General features: G+C 40.7%; 1 pseudogene; it reads left to right on the top strand.

The window, feature by feature from the left end:
* The window catches only part of LOC138034543 (uncharacterized), a 21,829-nt pseudogene extending 16,193 nt beyond the window's left edge, over positions 1-5,636 (top strand).
* Positions 5,637-5,871: the final 235 nt, after the last annotated feature.

Raw genomic sequence — 5,871 nt, 5'->3', positions numbered from 1 at the left:
ACACTGACTTGCAGAGCAGTCGTTGGAATTTCCCATTCCACAGCAGCCTGTGCTGGGGCCTGCTCTAATTCAAACTGGCTCTGTTCCATTCTCTCTGCAACAGCCTCTGCTTATGACAGATTCATGATAAAATTAAACGTGTTTGACAGAAGTGTTCTGGGAAATGAAGACACATACACCTTATTCCAAAATGGCCGCCATTCTAGTATTGTTTTCATTGATTGCAAATTGGCCCTTTTGGTCTCTTTTAATTAAGGTTAAATATTCTTTTGAATTTTACGTTTGAAAGCGAGGCCAAAAAGGGCCAATTTGCAAGGAAACAAAAGAATACTAAAATGGCGGCCATTTTGGAATAAGATGTATGATCATTCTACCACTTTGACATACTGGGATAAATAAGGAATTTAATTGAACAATGACGATGGCTACGGCAACGACAACGCCAAAAGGGACGAATATCATTGATTAAAAAAAGGATAATCGTGCTGCATGTGAGGCACGCCTTTCAGAGCATTTCTTGGCCGTACTCTGCTCTGTACTCTCACAAAATATCAGGATTTGACGACAAAAGGAGAATATAAATCAATAAAGCTCATTTTCTTTCTTTACTTTTAAACGGTTCGTAGCAAGAGAAAATAAAAGAGGTACCTCCCTTATTTCTGTGGCCCTTTTACAATACAGTACAATGTAAGCTTAATTGACCACGCCCCTTAGGGGCTTTTCAGGGACAATGAAACACAAGCAACGAAACGATTGAAGAGAACAACACAACTGTTAAGAATCCCAACTGGCCGGAGGCAAACCAATTGGCTATTCACAAGTGCAGCTGAGAAGTTGAACCAGGGACAACCAGGTTCAAATTCAACGAGTGGTCAGAACGTGAACGAGTCTTGAATCCCGAGATACCCGGCTAACCACTGGGCCCCATTAACTCCACTGGGCCTCGTTAGCCCGTTCTGTCCAACTTTGAATATAAACTGTAATGGTTCCTCTGTGAAGCACTGGACAATGAGAAAGTTCTATAACCAAAAGCAGAGTCTTGTTTTTTGCGTTTAACTTTCTCGATGATGGCGGTAACTGAACTCCGCAGCGTTTCCATCTCTTCCTGGACTTTAGTTATTGCCTTCTGATGTTCTTCTTTCAAATTGCTAACCTGATCCGCTGTTTTTTCTGACACTGCCTAAAAACGGAAGTAAGAAAGAACTAAAGATGAAAACGGGGCCGGAATAATGTTTGAAAAATACGATAAATATTCGCTTTCTGCAGAATATACATATGTAAAAATCTAAACAACGCTGCCAGAAATAGTTCAATTTTACTGTAAGAACGCACAACGATGGTTTTCCTTCGGAATAGTCGAGCTTCCCACAGCCGGTAGTGCAGTTCTTGCGCCATTACAAGCTTTGTGGCAGAGTAGGTCCTAACAGTCCTATTCACAACACCTTAAACGAAAGAGAGAAGTCACCCTCGCTCTTATCTGGATAGTTTTAAACAATTCTCTCTTGTAGACACTTGAAAAATTCAGGTGGCTTCAATTGGATTCGAACCCATGACCTCTGTGATGTCGTTGCAATGCGCCGCGATGCAATTAATATATATATTTGACGCCTGCGGGTCGTGAATATGTCGGTCAGATACAGGAAAATTTTCAACGCATAACTTACTATGCCAGACCAATTGTTTGGTAACCATTGACGTGAAAAAATGAAAGGCAATTTCTACGCAAAAACGCTCCATTCAACAACCCTAAATGTTACGTGATGAGGCATATTTTAGTAGGACTAAAATGAATTTTAGGCACTGGAAACCAGCTAAAAATACCTTCAGGATTCAATGGAACATTTCGGGTATCTACGCTTATGTTGGGAAGTTTTCTGAACTTTTTAGGATTTGAGAAACGTTGCGTTTCCAATAGCAGTTTGATGAGGTTATCTTACTTCCTCCAACGCCACCCGCCACCCATGGAAATTTGCTGCCGATTTTATATAAGTAGTGGAATATTTGTTTTGGTGTTTTACACATGGGTCAGTGAGAAATCCGGAGTTTGCATCCGATCATGCAACTTCGGGCAATTCTGAGCGCCTTCGTGTGTTTAAAAGTTGCTTCTTGGTAGTTATTTGGTGAATATCACATTTTTATTCACCGGGATGCACACAAGCTGTATGCAAAGTAGTCCATTTTCTTTACGTCATGTATGAATTGATTACAATTTTCAGATATGCCCGTGAGCTTTTTTTTTTCTTTTGCCTGAGCGGCGTCGATAAAGGAAAAAGCGAATAAACAACTTGCAAATTTGCGGCATTTTTAGAATCGCGCTCCTAAAGGTCAAAACGCCTGCAGGTGAGCACTTTGGATTGTTTACGATGAAAATGCCATAAGTAAACCAAAATGAATCGTTGTTTACCATCGGAATATTTTGAGGTTTTCTATAGTTCGCAATCACTGGCCAGTTATGAAGAGTATTAGGAAGAGTGTGATTCTCATCAGGTTTTGCAGATTTATGACTCAGCAAAAACGTACACCACCCCTTTCACGTGACAAGTTCGTGAGCGGCGGATCAATTAACCTAATGGTAAACAACGAGCACTTAGCAAATCAAGTTTATCCGAATGATGCTACAAACTACATTCGAAGCGAAAGGATCTTGAAGCAAAAATTATCATTTGTTTCAGTTACAAAAAGGCGCGGATGATGAAAACGATGAGAAGTGCAATTGGACATTGAACATTGAACAATTCACACATTTAAATTTTCCGTACAAGAGAATCAACAGGATCGTCAGCCTTGTGGGTCAGAATTCCTTTTAAAACTGGAGATATGTTATGGCCGCTTTGTACAAACAATTTCATGACACAGATGACACAAATGATCCACTACTAACAATTCCGAGTAACTGAGAAAATCACGGGGGTACACAAGGTCAAAATCCTCGTTAAAATTAAAATTTAAAGCTTTTCATTTCGCAAAGACATTCGTGGCGGTGTACTCAACACTTGGAGGGACACTGTAGAGAACCGTCGGGAAAGGCAATGATAGAAAGAACAGGAACATGGATAAAGGAGCAAAACGCTATGGGAAGAGAGGGAGGAGGGAATGAATTGTTCCGAAACATTCATCACATTTTTGTTTAATACCCGTGTTGCTTTGTTGCTAAGAAAGACATGGTTTTCTTTATGTCGTGTTCACGCTTTCTATGGTTTTGAGGCCCGAAACAAAAATTTTTACCCCTGACAAAACGCAGCCAAAAGGCGTTCATAACAAACGTGACAATTTGATGATGTCACGGTGACTTTTCTAAGAAATCCAGATTATTTGAACACTTGACTTTAGGTATTTTCATTGGTTAAGATCATAAAACCAGACAACAGTGAACCAAGGTCACACAATGTTCAACACGGAAATCCGTTTTACTCTCTTCGTTTATCATGGATATCAAAACCTTTCTAGACAATATCCATGAACAAGCTTGTTGTCCTGTATGTATAACAAGGTTCACTAATCCAAAGCAGCTTCCATGCTTACACAGTTTTTGTCTTCATTGCCTGCAAAGGATTCAACAAACAAGCGGAATTCGAGACACTATTTCATGTCCCGAGTGTAGGCAGAATTTCAGAATCCCTGGAAACGGCAATCTTAACGCTTTTCCAACAAACTTTCGCATCAACAGTTTGTTGGACGCCTTGCCTGTTACAGAGTGCAATACGATCGGCATCAAATGTGGAAATTGCGACAAAACAAGCGGAGAATCTGCGTACTGCTTCACTTGTTGTTCGTTCTGGTGTGATGACTGCCTCCCTCTGCATAACCGGATAAAAACATTTAAAGAACACCACGCTTTGGCTTTGAAAGACTTTCGAGACGAAGATTTTGAGACCATTTTAAAGCAGCCAACACTTTGTGGGAAACACGAGAAGAAAAAACAGAAGTTCTTCTGTCAGGTGTGCAATATAGCTATTTGCAACGCTTGCGCTCTAACAGATCACGACGGTCACGCTAAGATTGTTTTGGAAGATGCCGCAAAGGAACGCAAATCGAGAGTCAATGCAGCAATTGAATCAAAGAAACGAAAAGCGCTGGAGAAGATGACAAGGATCGCGAAAATTGATGAAAACTGCATTTCAATTCAAGAACAAGCCGCAGGAGTGAAAAGAGATGTGCAGCAGTTTGCCGACACTTGCATTGCCGCCATTGAAGCCCAAAAGAGGTGAGGTGGAAAACGATGTGCGAGAAGCGTTGCAGCTTCTAGGAGAGCAAAGGCACGAGATTGAAGAAGAAGTGAAAAAGCAAGAAGGAGATATCGAAAAAACCCAAATGATTTTAAAGCGAAGCACAAACTCTCAAATCATGCAGCCCCATGAATTTTTGGACAAAATAGTTCAGGAAAAAGCTGAAGAAGAAGATTCAGCGGACTGTGACATCGAACATGTCTTCACCTTTATAAGGAACGAAAAGTTGTTTGATGACCTAAAAGTCCAACAAATAGGTTTTATCAGCAAAACGAGCTCGAAAACCTCAAGTGCTGAGGGAAAAGGGATCACTGAAGGAACTGTTGGACTTGAAGCTGAGATTGTTGTAACAACAAGGAACGCACGAAAAGAGCAATGTTACCAAGAACACGACCGCGTGACATTGGAAATCAGAAATCGTGAACGCTGTGACAGCGCGATTAAGTCTCAGATCCAAGACAACAAAGATGGCACTTACAAGCTCCGCTATTTTGCCAAAGAAACCGGTACATGTCAGGCATCCGTCAAAGTCAATGGAAAACATGTTCATGGCAGCCCTTTTGAGGTTCAAGTCAAACGCAGACAGTTCAGACCTGTGTTATCCTTTGGAGAACAGGGTTCGGATGCTGGAATGCTTTGCAGGCCTTGGGGGTAGCTGTGAATGACAAAGATGAGATTGCAGTGAGTGAGACTGCTAACCAGAGAGTACATATATTTACTAGTAATGGAACTCACTTAAGATCGTTTGGTAAAAAGGGTAATCAGCAGGGAGAGTTTGACTGGCCTCCTGGAATAGCTTTTCATGATGATAAAATTATAGTGGCAGACGGTAACAACCACCGAGTACAACTGTTTAGTAATGAAGGTCATTATATTAATCAGTTTGGAGGAGAAGGAGGCGGTAATCACCAGCTTCGGTGTCCTCGTGGCCTGTCAATTGACAGCGATGGCAACATTTTGGTTGCTGATAGTAGTAACAAATTAATCAAAATTTTTTCACTGGATGGTCGGTTTTTGCGCAGCATCGGTACTGAAGGTTCTTTCAGCATTCCCTTTCATTGTATCCAACACGATAACTATCATATTGTGTCAGACTACGGTGATCACTGTATAAAAGTTTTTAATAGGGAGGGGCAGTTTGTTTATAAATTTGGAAAGCAGGGAAAGGGGGACGGGCAGTTCGATAAACCTTGCTGCCTGTCAGTGGACAAAGCAGAGCATCTGCTGGTTTGTGATTCATCGAATCACCGAGTGCAGGTGTTTAAACTCAGCGGAGAGTTTGTAACCAAGTTTGGAGCACTTGGTATAAAGACAGGAAAGTTCAATCTCCCAGTTTCTACAGCAGTCCTTAGCGATGGTAAAATAATTGTCACCGACTTAAGTAACCATCGTGTTCAAGTTTTTGAGTAGATGTATAACTTTTCCTGCCTGATTCTTGTTATTTAGCGTCGGCGACTTTAAAATTCCTTTTTCGGTAAAAAAGTTCCCAATTACAATGAGAATTTCTTCATTTGAATCGTTTTTAAAAGTAGTATTGTAGTTTACTCAATTTAAAGCGCAGAGAGTTTCAATTTTAGATATTTCAGGGTTAAAACAATGTATTATAGAGGTTTTGAATTTATGCGTGGTTGTCTGAGATCTCTTA

Source organism: Montipora capricornis, unplaced genomic scaffold (genome assembly GCF_036669925.1).
Source record: "Montipora capricornis isolate CH-2021 unplaced genomic scaffold, ASM3666992v2 scaffold_120, whole genome shotgun sequence".
Taxonomy (NCBI): Eukaryota; Metazoa; Cnidaria; class Anthozoa; order Scleractinia; family Acroporidae; genus Montipora; species Montipora capricornis.
This window is presented reverse-complemented; position numbering and strand designations above follow the sequence as displayed.